Below are 12,250 nucleotides of genomic sequence, written 5' to 3'. Positions count from 1 at the left end.
AGAATTCCTCACCAACCTTGCAGCCAGCATGGTAGCACGTTTCACAGCATGCGCTGTCGTCCTTGGTGATCACACAGGCTATTAAGAACCGTGTCCCGCCTTTTGCCATGTCCAGGGGGCAATAATAAATCACGGTGGCTTCACTGTAACTATTGTTCTTGAGTAAAAGTGTCATCCGATGTTATTCAGTCTGTATATTGAGCAAGCAGTAAAGGAAACGAAAGAACAATTCGGAATAGGAATTAAAATCCATGGAGAAGAAATAAAAACTTTGAGGTTCGCCGATGGCATTGTGATTCTGTCAGAGACAGCAAATGACTTGAAAGAGCAGCTGAACGGAATGGACAGTGTCTTGAAAGGAGGGTATAAGATGAACGTCAACAAAAGGAAAACGAGGATAATGGAATGTAGTCAAATTAAATCGGGTGATGCCGAGGGTATTAGATTACGAAATGAGACGCTTAAAGTAGTAAATAAGTTTTGCTGATGTTGGTCGAAATAGAGAGGATATAAAATGTAGACTGGCAATGGCAAGGAAAGCGTTTCTGAAGAAGAGAAATTTGTTAAAATCGAGTATTTGTATGGAGTGTAGCCATGTATGGAAGTGAAACGTGAACGATAAACAGTTTAGAGAAAAAGAGAATAGAAGCTTTCGAAATGTGGTGCTACAGAAGAATGATGTAGATTAGATGGGTAGATCACATAACTAATGAGGAGGTATTGAATAGAATTAGGGAGAAGAGAAATTTGCGGCAGAACTTGACTAGAAGAAGGGATCGGTTGGTAGCACATGTTCTGAGGCATCAAGGGATCACTAATTTAGTATTGGAGGGCAGCGCGGAGGGTAAAAATTGTAGAGGGAGACCAAGAGATGAATACACTAAACAGATTCAGAAGGATGTAGGTTGCAGTAGGTACTGGGAGATGAAGAAGCTTGCACAGGATAGAGTAGCATGGAGAGCTGCATCAAACCAGTCTCTGGACTGAAGACCACAACAACAACAACAACATCTGTTCGTCGCATTGGCTATTTCTTTCAGTTACCTTCTGGATTTACTGCAGTAGTTCTTTCTGCGTATAGTCCAAATATCATCGAGTCATGTTACTTGACTGAGCCACATCACGTGAAAGCTACTTTCTTCCTTAAGTTTTGCTCTCCAGCGCAGTTATGATGTTTGTCACACAGCTAGCTATTGACTCCATCGTTTACCAGTCATCAGCCTTTCAACTTCTTTGATGGCGTCCTCAATATCTTCATCTACTACAATCACAACGAGCAACACTGGTAACTTGTCTTCAATTTTCTGATCATCGTCTCACGCAAATAACTTTACTTCTATGTTTACTTCACCAGTCAATTTCACTATTCCTATAGAACTCTACGTTAGGATAACCGTTTTTTGCAGCAGCTTTCGTATGCTACACGTTCATCTGCAATTAATAAATCTATTATTTCCGTTCTGGAAAGCAGTTAATGTTAATGCCGATACGTTTCATCTTTTGTATGTACGGAATCGTTAGTGGTTTTCTCAACACTGCGCTTTCTTTTTGGTTTCATGAAATTAATTATACGGTACTTTACAAAATTTCTTATCTTAATTCATGAATAAAACTATGTAATTTATTTTATTCTGACACGACCTGAAAAATTTTATGTATATTACAAGTACACCTGTGGTCACAGTGATAAAAATTGCCAAAGTCATCGGGACAAACACAAACATATTAACGTGATAAGATGCACTGAAATCGTCCAATCATGCTTACTCGCTTCGCGTTTCTAGAAAGCTCCCAACTTGCCTCTCCACTTCCAGCGTCATTCTTGTTACGAGGTGCCACTGATCCTATTGTTTTCCGGTCACCAACCAGTCAAATTTTTTGAATGTCCTCCATCTCTACACCTACTACCATACATTCACGCCAAGCGAAACTGATTAATTGTTTTACTTTTTCTAATCATTTTATTGCGCTATATTTTTGCTTCTACAATCATTTCCACGGCCGATTACACTGTTCCAAAAGAACAACTGAAACGGTACTGTTATTCTGTTTCAATGGATTTGTCACTTGGCATTAACGAGCGTGTTATTAACGTGTGAGTCACACCAATCTCACTCTTTTACTGTAGTGACGAGCCTATGGAGGAAGAATGCGACGAAACTGAGTTAATTTCTTATGTTTCATCCACTTCTCTTCCTGTGTACCCTTCTGACTGTCTGAACGAGTGACTGGAGGGGAAAAATGGTTCAAATGGTTCTGAGCACTATGGGACTTAATTTCTGAGGTCATCAGTCCCCTAGAACTTTGAACTACTTAAACCTAACTAACCTAAGGACATCAAACACATCCATGCCTGAGGCAGGATTCGAACCTGCGACCGTGGCGGTCGCGCGGTTCCAGACTGTAGCGCCTAGAACCACGCGGCCACTCTGGCCGGCTTAAGGGGAAAAAAAAGACGTACTGGTCACGTACCGATATTCATACGGGTATCGACGGAAAATGCAAAAATGTAAACTTTGGCGGCCGATAGATGAATGTGTAACGCTTCAACGTAGTTTCACCGCATAGTAACTGTGCCTCATAGACAGGCGCGTGAATAACATGGACAGATGTCAACGTTTTAGAGAGGACGTTTAGTTGGACCCTCTGCCAGGCACTTAATTATAAATTGCAGAGCAGTCATTTAGATGTATTTGAAAGAAGCTGAATGGAGAATTCAGCGAAGCGCCCCACATCGGAATAGGAGCGATGCCACTGTTTACGATGTTGGTAGGAATGGGTGACTCATGGACGAAAAAAGCATCAAGAAGGGAGCGGCCGACCTAGAGGTATGACATAAACCGAGGATCGAATAATTGCCAGAGAGACACTCAGAGACCCGGATTCATTATTATCATCGATCCGACGTGCAGCTGGTGCTTCAGTTGCCTCAACAACCATTAATAGGCGGCCAACAAAAAAATGTTCCAAATGGCTCTAAGCACTATGGGACTTCACATCTGAGGTCATCAGTCCCCTCGTCTTAGAACTATTTAAACCTAACTAACCTAAGGACATCACACACATCCATACCTGAGGCAGGATTCGAACCTGCGATCACAGCAGAAGTGCCGAGAACCGCTCGGTCACAGCGGCCGGCGGGCGGCCCAGAGAAAGGCGGCTGAGCTCACAGTACCCCTTGCGGCGACTACCTTTGACCTCTGTACACCAACATGCCCCTTTGCAGTGGTATCTGGTACATTCGGCATAGAATCTCATTGAATGGAGTAGAATTGTCTCCAGTGAAGAGTCCCGCTTCGAACAGAGCCCGGGTGACAAGCGAAGACGCGTCTGGAGATGTCCCGGACATCTGTGGAACATAAATCTGACTGTCGCCAACACATATGTCCGGCAACCAGGAATGATGGTCTGGTATACATATCATTTCGTAGCAGCACCCCTTTCATTCTCATCCGCGGCACTCTTATGAAACAGTTGTACCTAGACAACAGTTTACACCCTGTTTTATTGCCCTTCTGGGCTTACATTTCAGCAAGATAATGCCCGCCTGCAAACGGCGACAGTTTCTACTACTTGTCTTCGTGCATTCCAAACGCTTATTTGGTCAACAAGGTCGCCGGATCTCTCCCCAATTGAGAACGTTTCGAACATTATGGGCAGGCCCTCCAACCAGTTCGGGCTTTTGACGATCTGACGCACAATTTGGACGGAATCTGGCATGATATCGCTCAGTGGGACATCCAACACCGCTATTAATCAATGTCAAGCCGAATAACTGTTTCCATTAGGGCCAGAGGAGAACCAGTGCGTTATTAGTTCGCTCAATTTGTGAAAGTGTTTCTCTTAAATAAATAATCCAATTTTTCTGAAATTTTAATAATTTGTTTGTCTGTACATGTACATCTCATCCATCTATTTTGGTTACATTCGTATAATTCCTTCGTAGTGTGTCATTTTCTGTCTTTTTTATGAGTTCCACGCTGTGGCATAGAGGTAACCACTGTATGTGCCTGAGATTTTTGAACATAACTTTTTTATGGTAGTTGGGGACAGCAATGAACGCAGGGAAAACCCACAGAAACTCCGTTTTTCCTTAAGCGCCCCTGAGCTGTGGCTGGCATTGACGAAAGATACTGTGCGCCCATCCACTCTTCCGAGAGGACGCGGACGGCCGAAATTCGCGACTGAGGCGACAGGTTTGCTTCTGGGACAGGTGAGTATAAGACGGTGGCTCTTTTGAGAATACTGGTACAGTTCGGTTTGATTCATTTCAAGACGTAACGGGTTTCCATCTATTACGATCGGAATTGTAATTGAATAGATAAATTTACGATAGTATTTCTTGGTTATTTATATTGAGATACTATGAGTAGAGTGCAGTTTCGCGTAGCAAGCTTTGTCCGTGCTGAAACGTAATTAGAAGTGCCTACAGATCTGCAAATATAGTCTCTCGTGAGCTGCTTCATTTGTAATTTAAACGCGCGTTTATTCAAATGCTTTTGGTCATTTTACTTTCGGAATTCGTTCGATTTGTAGTCATGCTACGTGGCACCACAGTCAGTCAAAGTTAATTCTGAACTAAGTAAGTGATTTGAACTAATTAAGTGAAAAGATTACACCTTCAGCGATGGAGTTCAGTGATTTCGCGCCTCTATTCCTCTGAGTTTTATATGTGGGCTAAGCTATGTTGAATACAGTCGTGGTGAACAGACTGTACCAAGTGTCCGTTGTTTTGTGGCCAGCAAGTAATGATGTATTCCATGTTGAAATACGTTGAGTTACAGGCAGAACGAGTAGCGGCACATGTTAAGAAGTTTTCGCCTTGTTCAGTTACAGCATTTAATGTTTGTTTTGTCACTATGGCGTCTTACTTGCGTTAAGGGACTGTTTAATTAAGACTGCATCATAACTCTTGTTAACAGTGTATTCATATGCTGAAGATGTTTTCCTTCTTCTTTGTGAATGTCCATTGTAACCCTGTACTTTAACTGTAATTACACTGCCATTTTCTGTGATTACCGATCCTCATCTTTATATGATACCTGTATATGCAATCCATTCCAACATAAGTTTTAGACTGGGAATGAAGTCAATTTATAATAATACCTATTGTACCGGTGCATGTGTTTCTGCGTATCACTGAGCTTGTGCGCAAACCTTGAAGTTGTCCTTTGTGCATGGCATCCTGGTATCGACACGTCCCCTGTTTACTATCCTTACCAGCTGTGCTGCAGCGTTACACGTTCATCCATCGGCCGCCAACGTTTACAGTTTTGCATTTTCCGTCGACACCTGTATGAATACCAGTATGTGACCAATCTGCGCATCTCCTTCGTGGTGAGCCGTATTTTTTTTTTTTTTTTTTTATCTTACAGTGCAGATCCATTTATTCGTTCGGACACTCAGAAGGGTACACAGAAAGAGGTGGGGATCGAACAAGTACTTGTGGTTCGGCACACTTCCTATGCAGGTGGGACAGTACTGTGAGCTATACAAAAGTCCTGGGCTACGCACGGGGCACTTCGTCCCTCTTCCAGTTTCCAGATGATTCATCCCCTTGTGAAAACATCTAAATATTGTCGCCACCCCGTGTAATGGAGAACATCACCACAGCGAATTGCAAACGCTCGCTGACTGACACACGCTGTCTTTTCCCGTTCCTTCTATTGCATCACGTTGAGAGACCAGCCCAATTTGACGCTACAGTGACGCTGACATCATGCCGTGTGACGCCCAACATGACTGCAAAACGTCTGGTAACATGCTGCCGCACTTACATTCACTTTTTTACCGAGTGCTTAATATGTTATGTAACGTTACCCATCTCGTCCTTATGTTTTGCAGAGCCTTCTAAAATGATGCTGTAAATGACGAGACAAGTTACTAACTTTCTAGAAACGTGAAGCGAGTCAGTATGAGTCGGCGGTATCGACGCTCTTATCTCGTCAATGTGTTTTTTGTTTGCTCTCAGCATGACGCAGCTCCTGCAGGGTTACAAAACAGGCTGTAGCCGCCCATTCCGATACAGACACGTGCGATTCGCCCAGCAGCGTTACGCCCCGCTTATTGCGACTGTACTTCACATCTGGTATCTAATGCACCGACACTAATACTCGTTACCGCATGATATGAATAACTGTGTGCCTGGCTAGCAGCTAGTCTCGGAGTTGTGGCAAATCTTTTATTTACGGGAATATCCTTGCGGGTTCAGTAACCAGAAAAGCATACTCAACCCTTGACTGCAGGCTTATTTGTTGACGAAATGTAAGATAAGGGTTTAACGTTTCGCTGGCGACGAGTTCATTAGAGATGGAAATATTGAGGCATCGTATTTAGTAGATAAAAAATGGTTCAAATGGCTCTAAGCACTATGGGACTTAACTTCTATGGTCATCAGTCCCCTATAACTTAGAACTACTTAAACCTAACTAACCTAAGGACGCCACACACATCCATGACCGAGGCAGGATTCGAACCTGCGACCGTAGCGGTCGCGCTGTTCCAGACTGTAGCGCCTGGAACCCCTCGGCCACCGTGGCCGGCTTGCTGAATTTGCATTAAGCGCTAACAGGAAAGAAAATCACCGGGAAAAGTAAGCCACCCCGGCAGGCATTTAGGAGATCTTTTACAGAAAAATGCCCTGAATAGGAAAGAAAATCCTTGTAAAATTGAAACCGCCAGACGAAATTGTAATTCTCTCAGCAACAGATCTAGATAGGACTCACTTTCTAAATGACTAAATCGTTGCATTTTTATCGCTCATTGGTATAATGTAATTCATTGCGGGTGCACTGCTCTGGCTCTGAGCACTATGGGACTGAACTGCGGAGGTCATTAGTCCAAGGGTGCACTGCAGTTTGGAACTCGAACTTCTGCAGTTATTCACTCCGGTAGAATCGTGAGAGTGGATTGACCAACTTTACTATTATTTTTTTAAAAAGAAAAGGATTTTCAGCCTAAACCTCGAGGACCTCAGTTCGTTCGATATAACAGGGGTCCGTTATCTGAGTTCCGGTAGACAAGAAATGTGTTTGTAACTCTGCGTATTACTTCTCTTCTGTGAACAAAACTTACCATCCCAATCACCCATGTGTGGACAGGCTCAGTAACCTGGACCGAGAAATGCCACCCACCCCTACGCATTATGCAATTAACCCAAGAGCCTTGGTCAATGATAGCTGGTCAACTTTTGTCCACGTGCCCATAAAAGAAGAGAAACAGTTGCCATTACTTTCCCCTGTTTTCCCACTACTTCCGTATATTTTGCACGGCCACCAACGACTTGACACTTTTTTCTTCTGGATGTAACGGTGGTTCCACGAATCATCATCACATAATAACCCCAGACGTACAACAGATTATGCTTGAACTTTAATAAACACTATGTAGGAATGTCCTTCTTACAGCGATTTCGGTCTGGAGTGGACAACCGCACATTCGGCTTCTTTACATGTAGATCTTCACTCCCGAAAGTGTGTGTCCGTGATTCGACTTATTACAACATAAAAATGGAAATGAGCGTATGGCGTCATTGGTCGGGAGTTCCCAGACAGGAAGTTCGGCCACCAAGTGCAATTCTTAGTGAGTGCGACGCCACAGTGGGCGACTTGCGCATCGGTAATGGGGATGAATTGATGGGAGGACAGCACACACACAGTCCCTGAGGGGAAAAAATCTCCCCCCCCCCCAGCCGGGAATCGAACCCGGCATTCCAAGGCGCTGACCATTCAGGTATCGGAGCGGACATTACAACAGCCAAAGAAGAAGCTTAATACAAGAATGTCTTGATTAATTTTCTTTTTTCTTCTTTTTTGCGAGAATTTTCTGCCATTTGACTGTTAATTGTTAATTTATTTTGTACACTCATGTTTTCGGCGTCATAACCATTCTGAAGTGCATGTTGAAAAGTTAAAATATGTCTGCGACACGTCATGGTTAAGAAAACATCTTTCCTGACAATGACGATGACATGTCAGAGACGGGTCAGATATATTTTAACTTTTCAACATGCACTTCAGAATAACTATAAAGCAGATATCATGACTGTGTAAGAAACTTCCTGGCAGATTAAAACTGTATGCCCGCCCGAGACTCGAACTCGGGACCTTTGCCTTTCGCGGGCAAGTGCTCTACCAACTGAGCTACCGAAGCACGACTCACGCCCGGTACTCACAGCTTTACTTCTGCCAGTACCTCGTCTCCTACCTTCCAAACCAAGGTCCCGAGTTTGAGTCTCGGTCGGGCACGCAGTTTTAATCTGCCAGGAAGTTTCATATCAGCGCACACTCCGCTGCAGAGTGAAAATCTCATTCTATGACTGTGTAAAATAAATGAACAATTGACAGTCAAATGGCCGAAATTTCTTTCAAAAAATTATATATGACTGTCTCGTTAACCAATGTATCATATAAAGTGAGGTAACAAAAGTCATAGGATATCGTACTGGACCTCCTTTTGCCCGGCGAAATTCAGGAACTCGACATGGCATGGACTCAGAAAGTCGTAGGAAGTCTCCTGCAGAAATATGAAGCCGTACTGCCTCTACAGCTTTCCGTAATTGGAAAGATTTTCTGCGTGGACTGACCTCTCGATTATGTCCCGTGAATGTTCGATGGGATTCATGTCACTCCAATTATTCAGCAGTTGTAGCCCGGTAACATGCCGCATTGTCCATCTATGTTTGGAAACATGAACTTCATGAATGGTTACAAGTGGTCTCCAAGAACCAGAGCATAACAATTTCCAGTCAATGATGGGTTCAGATGGACCAGAGGACCCAGACCTTTCCACGAAAAGACAGTCCACACCATTATGGAGCCACCTCCAGCTTGCACAGTGCGTTGTTGACAACTTGAATCCATGGCTTCGTGGGGTCTGCGCCACATTCGAACCCTATCTTCAGCTCTTACCAACTGATATAGGGACTCATCTGACCGGGCCAGTCCTCTGGAGTCCAACTGATGTGGTCACGAGCCCAGAAGAGGCGCTGCAGGAGATATCGTGTTGTTATCAAAGGCACTCGCGTCGCTCGTCTGCTGCTATAGCCCATTAATGCCATCTCCGCACTATTCTAACGGGTACGTTCGTCTGATATTGATTTCCATGGCTATGAGACGCCGTTGGTCTCAGTCACTAAGTGATGGCTGTCGGCCACTTCATTTCCGTGGTGAGATGTGATGCCTGAAATTTGGTATTCTCAGCACACTCTTGACACCGTGGATCTCCGAATATTTAATTCCCCAACGATTTCCTAAATGGAGTGTCTCATGCATCTAGCTCCATCCCGCGTTCGAAGTCTGTTAATTCCCATCGTTCGACCATAACACCTCGGAAAACTTTTCACAAGAATCACGTGACTGCTAATGGCAGCACCGCCAGTGTGCTGCCCTTTATACCTTAAGTACGCGATACTACCACCATTTGTGTGTGTATGTATCGCTATCCCACGACTTTTGTCAACTCAGTGCATATCATGAACGGAATTGCAGCAATACTCCTTTGACACGCCATTGGGATATGCCCTAAGCTACTTTCATATCTGAAGAGGTCACCTCACGTAGAAATGCCAATTTTAATGTTTTTGTAAAATACAATACGTTCTCAACGTAATAAATTTTAGAGAAAAATAATAGTAGAAAAGATGTACAATGCTCTGACGCGATAAAATTTCTTGTTGCTAATTTGAATTATAAAAGGCACTATCAGAAACCTAAATTCTATTTTCGCTAACAGTCGTTGCATTTCCCCACAACAATTGTCGCTATGAAGGCAAAAATTCTCGTACGCTTATCCCAAACACGCACTTCTTTGGGAGGCTCAAGAAATGTCATAGCCGAGCGGGGTAGCCGCACGGTTTAAGGCACCTTCTCACGGTCCATGCCGCTGCCCCCGTCGGAGGTTCGAGTCTTCCCTCATGCATGGGTGTGTTTGTTGTCCATAGCCTAAGTTAGTTTAAGTTAGATTAAGTAGTGTGTAGGCTTAGAGACCGACGACCTCAGAAGTTTGGTCCCATAAGACCTTTCTACAAATTTCCAAATTTTCCAAAATGTCATTAGTTGTCCTAATCAGATATGCGATTAAATACTTTCCTTAATCTCCTAACGCCTTTAAAGCAGAACACGAAAATCGGGAGACGCAAAGACAGACTAGAAACCCCTGACACACGTGATATTCTATAGTTTATTTATCAGGTTCAGTGGCACCATGCGAGCCAAAGTTAATTAGTAATGGAACATGACAGTGCGCAACTTACAAAATATATATAAACAAAGATTCAAATATATATAAACAAAGATTTAAATAACCTGTCAACAACGCAGAAACAGACTATACTAATAAAAAAAAAAAAACATTATAGAGAAAGGCTTTTAAGTAATGCGTTCAACTTCTGTACAGAACCGGAGTGGTTCAAATGGTTCAAATGGCTCTGAGCACTATGGGACTTAACATCTATGGTCATCAGTCCCCTAGAACGTAGAACTACTTAAACCTAACTAACCTAAGGACAGCACACAACACCCAGTCATCACGAGGCAGAGAAAATCCCTGACCCCGCAGGGAATCGAACCCGGGAACCCGGGCGTGGGAAGAACCGGAGTGAGCCTCAACGAAACTTTCGACTTGGATTTGAGTATTTCCGGTTTATCACGCTATGTTATCATTCTTACGGAAGACTATTGAACATGAAACCTGTTGACTAGTGCAAACTTTTATTCAGGAAGTGTGATCCAAGTACATATCATTTTTCAGTCTAGTCTTCACGGCATGTAAGTTGCAGTTTCTTCTGAAGAGTCAATATTGTCAACAACAAATCTGGAAGATGTAATATATGAACAGGGACGGCAGCGTTAGATTTCAGAGACACTTGAACGACAGTGTACACAAAGTTCGCGAACTGACACGGTATATCAGTCTGAACATCCTTTTCTGGGCTAAGAATGTTCTTGATGAATGTACAGAATTGCCCCAAAATATAATATAAAGTCAAAGTGAGCACAGTAAACATGAGTTTGTGTTTCAGTGTCAGAGACAGGAGAGAGCTCCCTTATTCTGAAGATAGCAGCTTTCGGTTTTTGCACAAGATCTTGAATGTGATACTTCCAGGAATGCCGTCCGTCTACACTCAGTCCTAAGAATTTAAGATAACCGGTTTCACTGACTGACCACATTTCGGACTACAAAATTTCGATTTTACAAGAGTTCTGTGTCCGAAACTTTATGCATTGTGTTCTGTTGCAATTAAGCGTTAATCTGTTCTCCGAATGCCACGTGCAGATGTTACTGACAGTCGTATGAGCTACATCACTTATATTACGCCCCAAGTCTTTCACAACAATATTTGTGTCCAGTGGCGGCTGTTGTGTAAGAGCACAAGAGCACTTGCACACTCAAGCTTTATACATTGCCGGCCGGTGTGGCTGAGCGGTTCTAGGCGCTTCAGTCTGGAACCGCGCGACCGAATCCTGCTTCGGGCATGGATGTGTGTGAAGTCCTTAGGTTAGTTAGGTTTAAGTAGTTCTAAGTTCTAGGAGACTGATGACCTCAGATGTTAAGTCCCATAGTGCTCAGAGCCATTTTTTATACATTGCGGATGTATTCGCTATTTTTCTTTGAATGCCATAAAACGTAATGCTGTGCTACATTGCTCCTGTAGACTATTTGTATAAGTGGAACTTGGCATCAGGATCGCAAGCACATCTTCCGCTGTGAACGTTTTAAGGAGCTTCTGCCCATGCGCAACTGGTGTGACGTAATTGCCTTAGAGGCCAAATACATACGGGTTTGATAAACAATGTGCACGGTTCACAGCTCAGCGTTACCACTCAACTACAAGTTTACGTCAATGCCACCAGGTGGTAGCACACTGCAGCAGGCTGTTATCTACGTCTGTTTGGCATAAATCGTGCTAGGCGGCAGCACACTCCACAAATACGCCGATTCACTCACTATATTGTACAATTAAATCGGATATCAGTATATGTTACAAGTGATACGAAAACCTGTTTTGTGCGATTGTAAGTGAGATATCGTACACTAGGTTCTGAATTTTATCATATAGTAATCCAGTTGAGGCACTGAGAACCATAAAGCACATCACCATCGATTGTGAGACTGTAGCGTTTATCGACGCTTCTGACATTTGTTGACCTTACGGTGGGGCAGGTTTATCTGTGCTGTAGGCTCACACTGTATACATGAACATTCACGAAAAGCTGACTCACCGGTTTCTCTGATATTCACATAAATGTCG

General features: G+C 43.3%; 1 protein-coding gene and 1 non-coding gene across 2 annotated transcripts in view; one reads left to right on the top strand and one right to left on the bottom strand.

The window, feature by feature from the left end:
- Window positions 1-6,018: 6,018 nt before the first annotated feature.
- The window catches only part of LOC124777602 (glutathione S-transferase-like), a 69,111-nt gene continuing 62,879 nt past the window's right edge, over window positions 6,019-12,250 (top strand). The window contains exon 1 of the mRNA XM_047253065.1: window positions 6,019-6,088. The gene's annotated coding sequence lies outside the window, so the exon portion shown is untranslated. The remainder of the gene's footprint in view (window positions 6,089-12,250) is intronic.
- Trnas-cga lies at window positions 8,078-8,152 on the bottom strand. The gene has a single exon. It is a non-coding gene; the product is annotated as a tRNA-Ser (tRNA).

This window comes from Schistocerca piceifrons, chromosome 2, assembly GCF_021461385.2.
Source record: "Schistocerca piceifrons isolate TAMUIC-IGC-003096 chromosome 2, iqSchPice1.1, whole genome shotgun sequence".
In the NCBI taxonomy this organism is placed as follows: Eukaryota; Metazoa; Arthropoda; class Insecta; order Orthoptera; family Acrididae; genus Schistocerca; species Schistocerca piceifrons.
Note: the sequence above shows the minus strand (reverse complement) of the source record. Positions and strands in the feature narration are given on the sequence as shown.